Consider the following 12,488-nt stretch of genomic DNA (forward strand, 5'->3'; position numbering starts at 1 on the left):
TCACGGCGAGTTAGCAGAGATATGACAAAGTACGACAGTCTTAGAGTATCAAAGCCGTTTCGAACGACTCGTCAATCGTGCACAAGATTGGTTGGAACCTCAATTAGTGGGAACATTTATTGAGGGACTTCGCCCGAAAATTCGGCTGGAAGTCAAGATGTATCGTCCTCGCACGATGACGGCAGCTATCTCTTATGCACGATTGCAGGAGGAAAGACTACATGAAGATAGTCGACGTTCGTGTGATGGCTTTACTAGCCGACCCCTTGATCTTCTTCGATAAGGTCCCATAAAATTCACGAGTCGTAATATGCATGTGAAGCGATTGACGGAAGAAGAACTCAAGGACTGAATGACTAAGGGGCTATGTTGGCACTGTGATGAGAAAATGGCATAAGGGTCATCGTTGAGAACAAAAACGGTTGTTGATGATCGAGCCAGCTAGTTATTCCGACGACGATGATGAGGATAATCAACCTTGAGGACAAGGTTGAAATTAAGGGCAGGGGAATGTTAGGAATAGATTTTCCTATTTAGATGCTTTCCTCATTTATGTTATTGCTATCTTATATTAGCTTTCCTTATTTCATGTTTTTTATTCTGTTGATTTCTATTTTCATATTTTGCTTTCCCAAATTTCTATATAATGTAGATGCCATATGGCTTTTGAGGAATGAATAATCAAATTAAGTGCAGTTTGCATCTTGGAGGTCGAATTTCCTCGAATTAACTCATTGGAGGCCTGAGTTTCCTCGAATTAACTCATTATTTTCTCTTTCCCCATCATCTTCTTCCCTAATTTCTCTTATGATAGAACGGTGTTCTATCAGAAACAATCTCTTTTGGATTAGAAGAATTTTTTAGGGAAAGTTTTGAAAGGAAAAATATTATCAAAATTTTCTAATTTATTTACATACTAAAAAAGATAGCTTGAACAGACCCTATTAATTTTTTTTACTTAGGGGGAAAAAGGAAGTTGTAAAAGACGTTTTCCAATGTTTTAATGTCAATCTTTGGAAGCGATTATGTGTCACTCCAATGAATCTCATTAATTTGTCGAAAAAGAAGGAGAAATTTGAGAGACAGGCTTCCTTATTTTTGGAAGAATCCCGGAATATAGTGACTGCCGAACATGCCAAGGGTTATTTTTGCAATAAGCAAGAAATGTGGATTTCTAAATGAAGGATTTAGTTACTATTTCTATCAATAGCCTTCCTTATATTGGTCTCTTCCCTTATTTATTAAGACACACGAACTTGTGCTTGTTATTTTGTTTTTCGAAAGATTTGGGCTGAAAACTGTAGGAAGAAAGGCTCGGCTCCTTTTCTATCTCACCCTTAATCCATCACATATGTCTTCGGCCAGGCTTTTTGTCCTTTTCGCTGTTGTTCTCATGGGTTTCGAAGCTGCTGGTAAATCCCTCTCTCTCTCTCTTAGAATTTACTTATACATATGATATAAAATGGGAAATGATAGTATGATACCAAGCACAACCATTCTTTAATAATTGCACAAACGCAGCTTGTCTTTTTAATTGGTTTGTCAGAGCTTTTTGGGAACTGTAATAACCCTTGACGACTTCTTCAACATTGAATGACAACTTGGGTTAGTGCAATTATAAAAACATAGTTATTGAATGACAAGATGGGTTAGTGCAATTATAAAAACATAGTTTTGATCAAGGTTTTAAATTTCGACCGAAATCCGAAATTTCGGGTTTCGGTGGAGACCCTTGACGCTCCTCCGAAACCGAAATTTAAAACCTAGGTTGTGATTTCGTTTCCCTATAGAATTCTAGCTATATACAGAGATTTTATATGTTGTAAGCCCATGTAGTCTAAGATTTTTTCAAAATGTTGTACGGCTTAGGCCATATGATGATCCAAACCGTCAATTTGATAGCCCACAATGTAAATAGGGTGTGCCCCGCAAATCATTTCCAAAGGATGATCCCATCCCTCCGATCTATAAAGGTTTCCATAATATGTAGTTCCAATATAGATCGGAGGGCCACCCCTTGTAGCGCAAAATGAGTAGTCATAAATACACTAGAGGAGGGTGGCCGACGTAAGAAGAGGGAGAATATATCACTTCCCTTAAATATTAGTGGTGCATCTCATGCTGATTTTTGGGAATTCAGGTTGAGCTTTTACCTTAAAATTGGGTCATGTTCAAGTTGATTCCAATTCATTTTTTAGCAAAAGCTCAACCCCACCCGACAATAGTTGCACCTCTAAAAAATTTGTTTGAGTTATTTAACCGATAAATAAGAAGTCGATGGGATTGAGCCTCTAGCTCAATTAATCGAGGCTTTGTTCTTCAATCTGTAGGTTCGGAGTTTCAATTCCAGCTTACCTACCAATAAATAAATAAGTCAGAACTCGAGAATTTGAATATTGTAGTGTGTTTTCACTTTTCATATCGGGACGTGTTGTCGGCGAGTCAACTAGTTTTACCGTCGAGTTGAGTTGAGTAGACTCGCTAAGTTTTTGGTATTATAGTTCTAATTAACCAGATTAGTTAGCATGGCATTACAGCTGGGAACCAAGGAAGCTTGGCCGCAACTTGTCATCCGAGCAATATTCAGATACATCAAGACCAAGTAGGGCTCGCATACAATCATGTCCCCATGTTCTTGGTTCAAATTCTTAATCATCCACCTAAACCGGTCACCATTTATGATGTTCATATCAACTGCGGGGAATTTGCTTCAATGACATTGATCAATCCAAATATTTTCAGGCGACTCCAACCGGGCGATTGTTTGTTGAAGAACGGGGAACCATTAAATCCTAACGAGGTTATTTCCTTCTATTATACAAATAGTAGACCTTATGAACTTGTTACTTCCCACGTTCGTTGTAAATAAGCATTCTTGTATATGATGAAAATCTATCCGGCAATAAAAGAACCTACTGGCTGTTTGGATGTAAGGATTTTTTTTTTTTTTCTGGAATTTTTTAATTTTATGAAAAATAAATTTTCCAATGTTTGGTAAACGCATTTTCCATGGGAGTATTTTCCAAAATAAATAGAAAAGTTGTAAACCATCTTAGACCCTGCAATTTTATTTTCCATGGAATATTATTTTCATAGAAAATATTATTTTCTATAATTTTTACTTAGAGAGACATTCAATATATGATGATCCATCGGAAATGTTTTTCTTGCAATATGCAAAAAAGACCTTAGATTATTTGAAATGGAATATTTAATCTTATTTATAAATGGGATCATAAGGTCTCCTTGGAATCCATTGACCACAACATTTCTAAAACTGTCATAGCCACAAGAAAACACCACATATTATGCTCATTAAAAAAGGAGAGTGATAAATCGACCCCCAAATATCTTAAATCGACCCCCTTTGTCTCTGTCTTTCTCCTATCTCTCACTCTAGCCCAGAGGAGAGAGAAAAAGACATAGGGGGTCGATTTAAGATATTTGGGGGTCGATTTATCAGTACCCTTAAAAGAAGGGATTATCTAGGGCATTTTACGGAAAGCCATTTCACAGTAAGAACAGCCATCTAGATGAATTAAATGAATAAGACAATCTGCTAAAATGTGAGCATGTGTGATGTTCTCTCATGCAAATGTCGGCGGAGAAATGGCTTCCCGGGACCTAGCAAACCCCCTTTAGAAAATGTGCTTGTGTGACTAAGTTTTTATGAGGCCCAATACTTCAAATTGATAAGTTTTGGAGATTTGATTAATCTCAGTTGTCCTTCATTAACAATGATAGGTGCTTATATAAAACACTTACAGATAATCATGGTAAGATAAAGATAATAAGAAGATAATCCTAATCTAAACCAGTTTCCTTCTCTGTTCTAAGTTCTAACTACCTTTCTTCGCATCTAATACTTGTGATCCAATGTTCAGATCTGATAGATTTGATCTACTCTAACATGCCCCATCAAACGTATGTGGATTCGAAATCAACATGCGTTTGATACTACAATAAAACTCCTCAATTAAAATTCCCAATCTGATCAATGATACTAAATATTGATAAATTGCATGCTGAGGATGTCGCCTGATATAAGTTGCCGGTATTGCTAAAGACGATGATTTATGCCTGTTGTCGGATGATTGAAGCTGATTGCCAAATATTATGCTGCTTGAAAGATGAGCCTCAGTATGCTTAATATATGAAACTCTAGCTTCGATGGGAGAGTTTTCATGGACCAATTTTAGATATCATCGGTATTAAACACTTATCTTTAAGGAAATGGATCACAATGAATCAAGTCTCAATGGGCAAATCATCACGGTTTTAGTTATCGATCCTCGTGGAATATAGAATTAGATGTCATGGGTCATCTTTTGATGTCAATCCTTATGGAATTTGAAGCTACTCTCCCAAGCATGCACCTCAAGGAATCGAGATTCCTCAACTGAGTAGAACTCCTTTTCAGGTATGCTCCTCAAAGAGGTACTGCAATTGAAATAGACAAAAAAAAAAAAAAAAAAAAAAGAAATTATGATTTGGAAGGAAGATAGATGTAGAAAGCAGATGAAAAGTTGGTAGGAGAGCAACAATTGGAGATTGGTGGCAGCGACAAATATCAATGACATTGGAATGACGCTTGATGAAACTAGTGAGAACCAAAGTTTGATGTTGTTGTCTTTTACGAGTGTAATTATCAAATTCTGAGGGTGGGATTTTGCTTTTGGACAAAAGATGGGGGTGTATGGATCAAAGGAGTGGAGTGCCAAATGCATGAATATAAAATTAAAAAAATGAGAATAGATGGGAGGTGCCACTATCAATATTGGGGACAGGATATTTCTTTCAAGAGTTAAGGTGGAGGTAACATTGTACTATTGGTTCTAAATAGTGGATATTTTGTGTTGCCTTATCCCTAGAGTAGCCCATTGTGGTGAACCAAGTATATTCTTGTCTTCTTGGGGTTGCTTGTGATTCCTTTTGTTGGTGGTTGTGGTTTGTTGGCAAATATTTTCTCCACCTTGTTGTGCAAGATCTTGGGTATTTCTGTGTATTCGCCGGTGGTAGATTGGCAGGTGTTATTGGCGGTGGGCTTTTTGCCACAAAAATTGGATCATAGCTCAGGGTGTGGTAACCCCGGTTTCCCTCCGAGGGTGGAAATGCCCATCGGGGAAGATCTCAGAAACCCCGATGTAGTATCTTGTGGTTCCAGCTTTGCCACCGTGTGGAGGGGCGAGATTCTCCGTGTTACTTCCGCATGGAGGGGGAGATTGCCGGGGTTACCACGCCCTGAGCTCTAATACCATTTGTAGGGAATTTAACCAGGTAGAACTCACCCCCTAAAAGCTAGATGTTAGAGGGATGATGCTCATTCCCCTATAACCCATCTCCATCCATTTCACTTATCGATGTGGGACTATTTGCTTTTACGTGAAAAATGGATTTACAAATCCAAATTAAAGAGAATTTGTGACTCAAGAAGAAATCAAGCTAGAGCATTTCAACATGGTGGATCAAATCGCCCACATGTTTAAAAAAAGCAATTCAAAAGGAGGAGTTTTTCAAGTTACATGGCGTCCTCGACATATTTACAAAGCACTTTGAATTAAAGGGAAGTACTGAAAATAATTCAAAAGTATTAAATTTTTATTACTTTCTAGTTTTCTCCTAGCTAGGAATTTTCCTTGGTTGTAAAAAAACGTTTTGCTCCTGTGCTTTATAAATAAAGTTCCTTCTTCCTCTATTTTGTTAAAAACACTTATTTCTTTTGTAATTTTCCTTGGTTGTTGAATCATAAAGATGTCTTTAAGCCATTGATTTAGCAATGGCACAATCTTACGAGAGAGATCTCCGATTGGCATATTTGACATGGACCCATTGGGTGGCCTTGTGATGACCAATCAATTCGACGGTGCCAATTGCCGAGCACATATGCCATCTATGTCTTGGAAGCTATTTTTGTTCATTACAGATGAGATCATCGACTTACCATTTTATCTCAGTCCCAACAGGAAAAAGATACTTAAAATTATAGAGAGAAGAAGAGGAAGAAATAGAATTACGAAGAGATACTTAAAATTATAGAGAGAAGAAGAGAAAGAAATAGAATTACGAAGTCCCTAATATGTTAGCCTTCGCTTTGATTTGGAATTTTATAGAGAGAGGGAGTATCCATGCAGGGTTATTTTTGGAATAAGCAAGAATAGGAGTCTCTAAATGAAGAATTGAAGTATTTAGTTACTGTTTCTAATTTCTATCAATTGCCTTCCTTCTATAGGCCCCTTTATTTATTAAGACACAAAAGCTTGTAGGTTTTAGTTACTATTTCTAATTTCTATCAATAGCCTTCGTTCTATATATAGGTCCCTTTATTTATTAAGACACAAGAGCTTGTGGTGGTTATTTTGTTTTCCAAAGAATTGGGCTGAGAAGTGGAGGAAAAAAGCTCTTGCATCTTTTGCAAAGGCTGAAAGGCTCGTCTCCTTTTCTAGCTCACCCTTGATCCATCAAATATGTCTTCGGCCTGGCTTTTCGTCCTTTTCTGTGCTCTTCTCATGGGCTTCCAAGCTGCTGGTAACTCTCTCTTACGTATACATATGATATAACCATTATTAAATAATTGCACAAATACAGCTTCTCTTTTCCTTTTTAATTGGTTTGTAAGAGTTTTTTGGGAACTGTAATAACCCTAGACGACTCTTTAAACGTTAAATGACAAGATAGGTTAGTGCAATTATAAAAAAAACATAATTGTGTTAATATTATTTCCCTATAAAAACGTAGTAACTCCGGATTTTGACTTTTTTTTTTTTTTGAGAAAACTTTATTTCCACCCTATTTTTAGTAACAACCCATCTTTTGTTTAATTAGAACCTTTTTTGTTGGTCAAAGTACAACTAGATCCAATGGAAAATTCTTGGGTTGCAACTCGGGTTGGGCGGGTCGGGTTTTCCAGAACCCTGCCCTACCCAAGAAATTGTCTCGGGTTGGGCCTAATTTTTCATGGGAAAACCTGAGTTTCATAAACTCGACCCCACCCAGATAGTTTTTCGGGTCAGGTCAGGTCGGGTTTTTATTGTTTAGAGTGGCTAATTTCGAAGTTTGTAGAAAACAACCAATCGTCATGCCAAAAATATCTAAATCTATGTCATCATGTGCTTAAATCAAAGACAGAAACTATTTTTACACATCACAAAGATGATCACCTCAAGAAACAATTCTATTAATATTTTTTTAAATAATTTGTCGTGTGATTAGAAAGATATTTAAGAAAGCTACAATACACCTATAAGAGTGGTTTCGGGTTTTTTTTTTTCTGTAAACCCAACCCATGTTATTTTCGGGTGAGGTCGATGCGGGTAGGGTAAAACCATACCCAAGTTGCAACCCTAGAGAATTCTAAATAAAGAGGGACGAAAATGGAAAGTACAAAAATAAAGAGTGGAGGACCAATGTTTTTGACTTTTTGTTCCATTTTGAATTTGTCAAAAACCCAATTTTTTACAAGGGACGCCCCCTTTTCTTCATTGTGCCAGTTGTATTTATGATTATACTTTTACACTACTAGGAGGTGGCCCAAGGAAGAAAGGGGGAGAATATATCACTTCCCTTCTTATGTTGTAATTAATAGAAAAAAAAATGTTTATGAGTTATTTAACCACTAAATAAGAGGTCGATGGGAATGAACCTCCCCTCAATTGCCAATTTTTCTAGGCTTTGTTCTTCAACCAGGAGGTCGAAATCGCCTACCAAAAAATAAATAAATAAGAGGTCAATAGTTAAACTTGTTTTACTGACCCACTAAGTTGACCCACTGAGTTGACTCGCTAAGTGTTCGTATTATGGTTCTAACCAAATTAGTTGGCATTGTATTGCAGCTGGGAAGAGTTTGAACTCAACTTGTCATCCCAGCAACATTGAGATACAACAAGGCAAAATAGGGACGGCCAAATTAGTTGGCATTGTATTGCAGCTGGGAAGAGTTTGAACTCAACTTGCCATCCGAGCAACATTGAGATACAACAAGGCAAAATAGGGACGGGGCACGGTCACATCTCCATTTTCTCTGTTCAAGTTCTGAATTATGGATCTAAACCAGTGACCATTTATGATGTTCATATCGACTGCGGGGAATTTGCTTCAGTGACACTGATCAATCCAAAAAATTTCAGGCGACTCCGACCCGTCGATTGTTTGTTAAAGAACGGGGAACCATTAAAACCTGAAGAGGTTATTTCCTTCCGTTTATGCAAGTAGTAGACCTTATAACCTTGTTATTTCCCACTTTGCTTGTAAGTAAGCATGGGAAGCTCACTTGAATTTATGGGGGATATTATGAGATCTGATTTGCTTTGATTAGGTAGGTACTTAAGTATTAATGGTAGATTAGCTAACTGTGTTAGATTAGGATTTGCCATTTCATTTCTTATCTAAATCTCTTAATGGTAGATTAGGTAACTGTGTTAGCACTTTATGTGATTGATGGAAGTCATCCAAGAATTCAAGATTAGTGGAATTTCATTACTTTACATCTTTGGTCTCGAAATTACGGTTTCCTTCAGAATTTTATCCAGCAAAGGGTTATTGTGTAAGAAATTTATAGAATGGTAGTTCCTCAATATAGCATTCTTGCATATGATGGAAATCTATCCAGCAATAAAAAGAACCTCCTGGCTGTTTGGATGTAAGGATTTTTTATTTATTTTTTGGGATTTTTTTAATTTATATGAAAAATGAATTTTCCAATGTTTGGTAAACACATTTTCAATGAGAGTCCCCCCGCAAAAAAAAAAACAGAGAAAACGGTTTCTACACACAAGTGTAGATAAGTTATCTACACACTAGCTTAAATTACAGTGGATGGCATATTGTTTGGGTGATCCAAACCATTCATTTGATTCGCCCTCACATAGATATTGTGTCCACAAAAAATCGGCTCCATAGGATCGTCCCAACCCTACGATTTGTGGAGGTGAAATGGACGTGTATAAACCTTCATATATCTGTCCATTTTTTGCCTCCACGATTCGAAGGGTTAGGATGATCCTATGAAGCTGATTTTTTGGACACACTCTATCTATGTGAGGGCCCATCAAATGAATGCTTTGGATCACCTAAAAAATGTGGCCCCCACTGCATTTTAAGCTAGTGTGTAGATAACTTATCTACACTTGTGTGTAGAAACCGTTCTCTCAAAAAAAAATGGTAAATGCATTTTCATTGGGAGTTTTTCTTTTTTTTTTATAGAAAACGTGTAAACCTACTTATGCCCTGTTTGGTTTGTGAGAATTTTTTGGAGAAGTTTTGAAAGGAAAAATATTGCCAAAATGTCCTACTTTATTTGCACACGAAAAGAGATATATAACTTGCACCAACTTTGTTCAATTTTTACCTAGAGAGACCTTCAATTACGATGCTCCATCGGATATGTTTTTCTTGCAATCTGAAAACAGGTCCTTGTTCCGTTTGGATACCACAAAAATTAATCCTTATTTGAACTGGAATTATTTAATCTTATTTGTAAAAGGAATCATAAGTAGGGGTGCAACTTGGGCCGGGCTCAACTCGAACCTGACGGGTTCAATCTGATTTTGGCTCAGGTTAGGGTTGGGAAAAGACAAGCCGATTTAATTTAGGATTGGGTTAGGGTTGAGGCCTTGGCAATCCAACCCGAACCCGAGCTCCGTCCTCTAATTTTTTCATAATTTTCTTAGGATTATGTTTTTTCCTTATATTTTTTCTGTTTTGCCCTAGATGAACATGAATCCAACCAGACTCAACCCAAACCCAACCGGACCCTTTTTGGCGGCGGTCACCTTGGAAGCCATTGACCTCAACATTTCTAAGACTGTCATAGCTACAAGAAAACACCACATATTACGCATCATTAAAAAAGGGATTTGCTAGGCCATTTTGGGCAAAGCCAGTTCGCGGCTGACTTTTGCAGGCGAACACAGCCATATCAGATGAATTAAATGATTAAGAGCATATGTCGCTGTTCTCTCATGCAAATTTCAGGAGGGAAATGGCTTTCCGGGACCTAGCAAATGTTGACTTATTTACCCATTTTGATGGTCTCACTGGTCACTAGACTTATTTACTCATTTTGACTGTATACGTCTTTTGTCGTTTAGTTTGTCCACTTTAAGCTTTTGTGGCATTTTCAAAGAAAAACTTGAATTTCCCTCCATTCTCTTTTTGTGCTTTGTGGAGACATTTAGTCCCACATTCGAAAGTGGAGGAATGGTTCATGGGTATATATTAGTTTTCACTTCATTTGCTCTGTGAATGAGAATAGGAAAAAGGGACCTATGCACATGAGTGGCCGAGTGGACCCGATGGGCTGTTGGCTATACCACACATGCGTACCGCCCGGCATGGCCCGGCCAACCTCACATATAGCTCGAAGTTTTTCCTCTAAATTTTATTTTTTATTTTGTTACTGCCCATGTAAATTCTCCCTTAACTTCGAGGTTATTGGTGCATAACTTCGCCGCTCTTGGTGAATAACTACACCATTCTTAGTGAACAACTTTGTCGTCCTTGGTGAATAACTTCACCTTTATTATTAGTGAATAATTTCGAAGTTAACGGCGATATTAACTTGCATCGTTTTGGTTTTATAACCGCCCAATAAGTGCAGCTTTATCTTTTCTTCCCGTTGGGCAACATTCAAAATTGTTTCCTTAATGTGTCCTTTAACTAAGGGATTAAGGACGCGACTTTTGTAAGTCTTTTTATGGTGTTGTTCTGTGTTGAGAGATACACACGAACATAAACATATTTCTATCTATTGTCTCTATTCTTCTACCTTCTAGTTCTTATTATTTTGCAAAGTTTTGGATTGTTTTCTTCTCTCATCAAGGCTGCATAAAGCGTGATCGCTAGGCATCCAGGCAGCGTGACTGCATACCTCCTAGAGCGGAGTTGTTGAATCTATAAGACATACGCCAGAAAACCCAATTTGCACCACGACTCTTCATATGTGGGGGCGATACTGGTCTCGAGGACAGCGATTTAAGATTCATGCCTCAATTCGCTGATAAGTTTTTTCTTCATTGTTTTGCTGTTATTTTATAGATCTATTACTACAATGTTATCAAAATCAGATTCTTCAAAGGTACAATCTAAAATCCCCTAGTATTCCCTAACAACAATCTTGAGACAAGTATACTGATTTTTATAAAGAGATATTTTGGATTATCCAATCATGTCTTCGACTCATGCCGGAAGGCCTGAAAAGTTTGATGGATCGGATTTTATGAGATGGCAACAAAAACTCAGGTTTTTACTTACAACTCTAAACTTGAATATGTGCTATCTGTATTTGTTAATAACGTAGAGGTAGGGGTGTAAACGAGCCGAGGCGAGCCGAGCTTGGCCAGGCTCGGCTCGGCTCTTTAAGCTCAAAAGCCAGGCTCGGCTCGGGCTTGAACCAGGCTCGGCTCGGCTCTGCTCGGTCAGGCTCGCGAGCCTTATCGAGCTCGAATTATTTTAATTTTACACCCCTCATTTTCCCTGGACAGCCCTATCTAGTGTTTTTTTACTACTCTTTTTACACTAGGGGGTGGTCCAAGTAACAAATGGGGTTCCAAAAAAGAAGTGACATATTTTGCCTCCCCCTTTCACTCCCTAGACAACCCTTTTAGTGTATATATTAATATATAATATATATATTTAAACATATTAAATTCTTAACGAGCCTTAACGAGCCGAGCCGAGCCGAGCCTAACTCGGGCTCGGCTCGTTAAGGATTCGAGCCGAGCTCGAGCCGAGCTTTTTTCGAGACGAGCTCGAGCGAGCTTCCGAGCCCGAGCCAAAATTGACACCCTTACGTAGAGGAAAATGAGCATGCTAGATCTTGTGTTTCTAATAATTGGAAAAAGGATGAATACATATGGGGGAACACATTGTAAATGCTTTAAATAATAAAATGTATGATGAATCTGTAAAAGAACTTTGGGAAACCCTAGGGAAGAAATACCTAGTATAGGCTGCAGGATCTAAGAAACATGTCATAAGTAAATATTTCATATTTATGATCGTGGATGAGAGATCCGTAACGGATTAATTGAACGAAATTCAATTGATCATGGTTGTCGTTATATGAGAACTCATGGAATTTTATAGTGGTGATGAATTTCTCTTGCATTATATGTTTTGCGAAACGACTATGACTATCAAAGTTGTTTGCTTATGTTAAATTGCATACTTGATCCATCCGTTATAGGACGCTTGTCCACTCCATGAGCATTAGCTCATTCCTTAAATGTCATTTTTCAGATTACGGGGAATAGATATAGATACGCGGAATGGGAAATGGGATGATGAGTGAGGATTTACTTAGTTTGGACATTATTAGATTTATTTATCTTATTTCCAGCATTGATAGAGACAAAAAAATTTGTTAACGGATTTATTTATTGAGGACATGATACTTGCAAGGGGGCCCTTGCATAAGGAGGCGGAGAAGGAGAAGGGCTCTTGATTGGATCCACATCATTTTTGGTAACCTTTCAAAAAACAGATGAGAAAGT

The 12,488-nt window shown here is 37.6% G+C and overlaps 1 long non-coding RNA gene across 1 annotated transcript; it reads left to right on the forward strand.

Annotated features, from left to right (window-relative positions):
* The first annotated feature begins 1,278 nt into the window (after positions 1-1,278).
* On the forward strand, positions 1,279-2,999 carry LOC143850696 (uncharacterized). Its single transcript, XR_013236024.1, has 2 exons — positions 1,279-1,412; positions 2,538-2,999. It is a non-coding gene; the product is annotated as an uncharacterized LOC143850696 (long non-coding RNA).
* Positions 3,000-12,488: the final 9,489 nt, after the last annotated feature.

The sequence above is a fragment of the Tasmannia lanceolata genome, unplaced genomic scaffold (assembly GCF_043159265.1).
Source record: "Tasmannia lanceolata isolate RefF3 unplaced genomic scaffold, GAP_Taslan_0.1 ptg000003l, whole genome shotgun sequence".
Taxonomy (NCBI): Eukaryota; Viridiplantae; Streptophyta; class Magnoliopsida; order Canellales; family Winteraceae; genus Tasmannia; species Tasmannia lanceolata.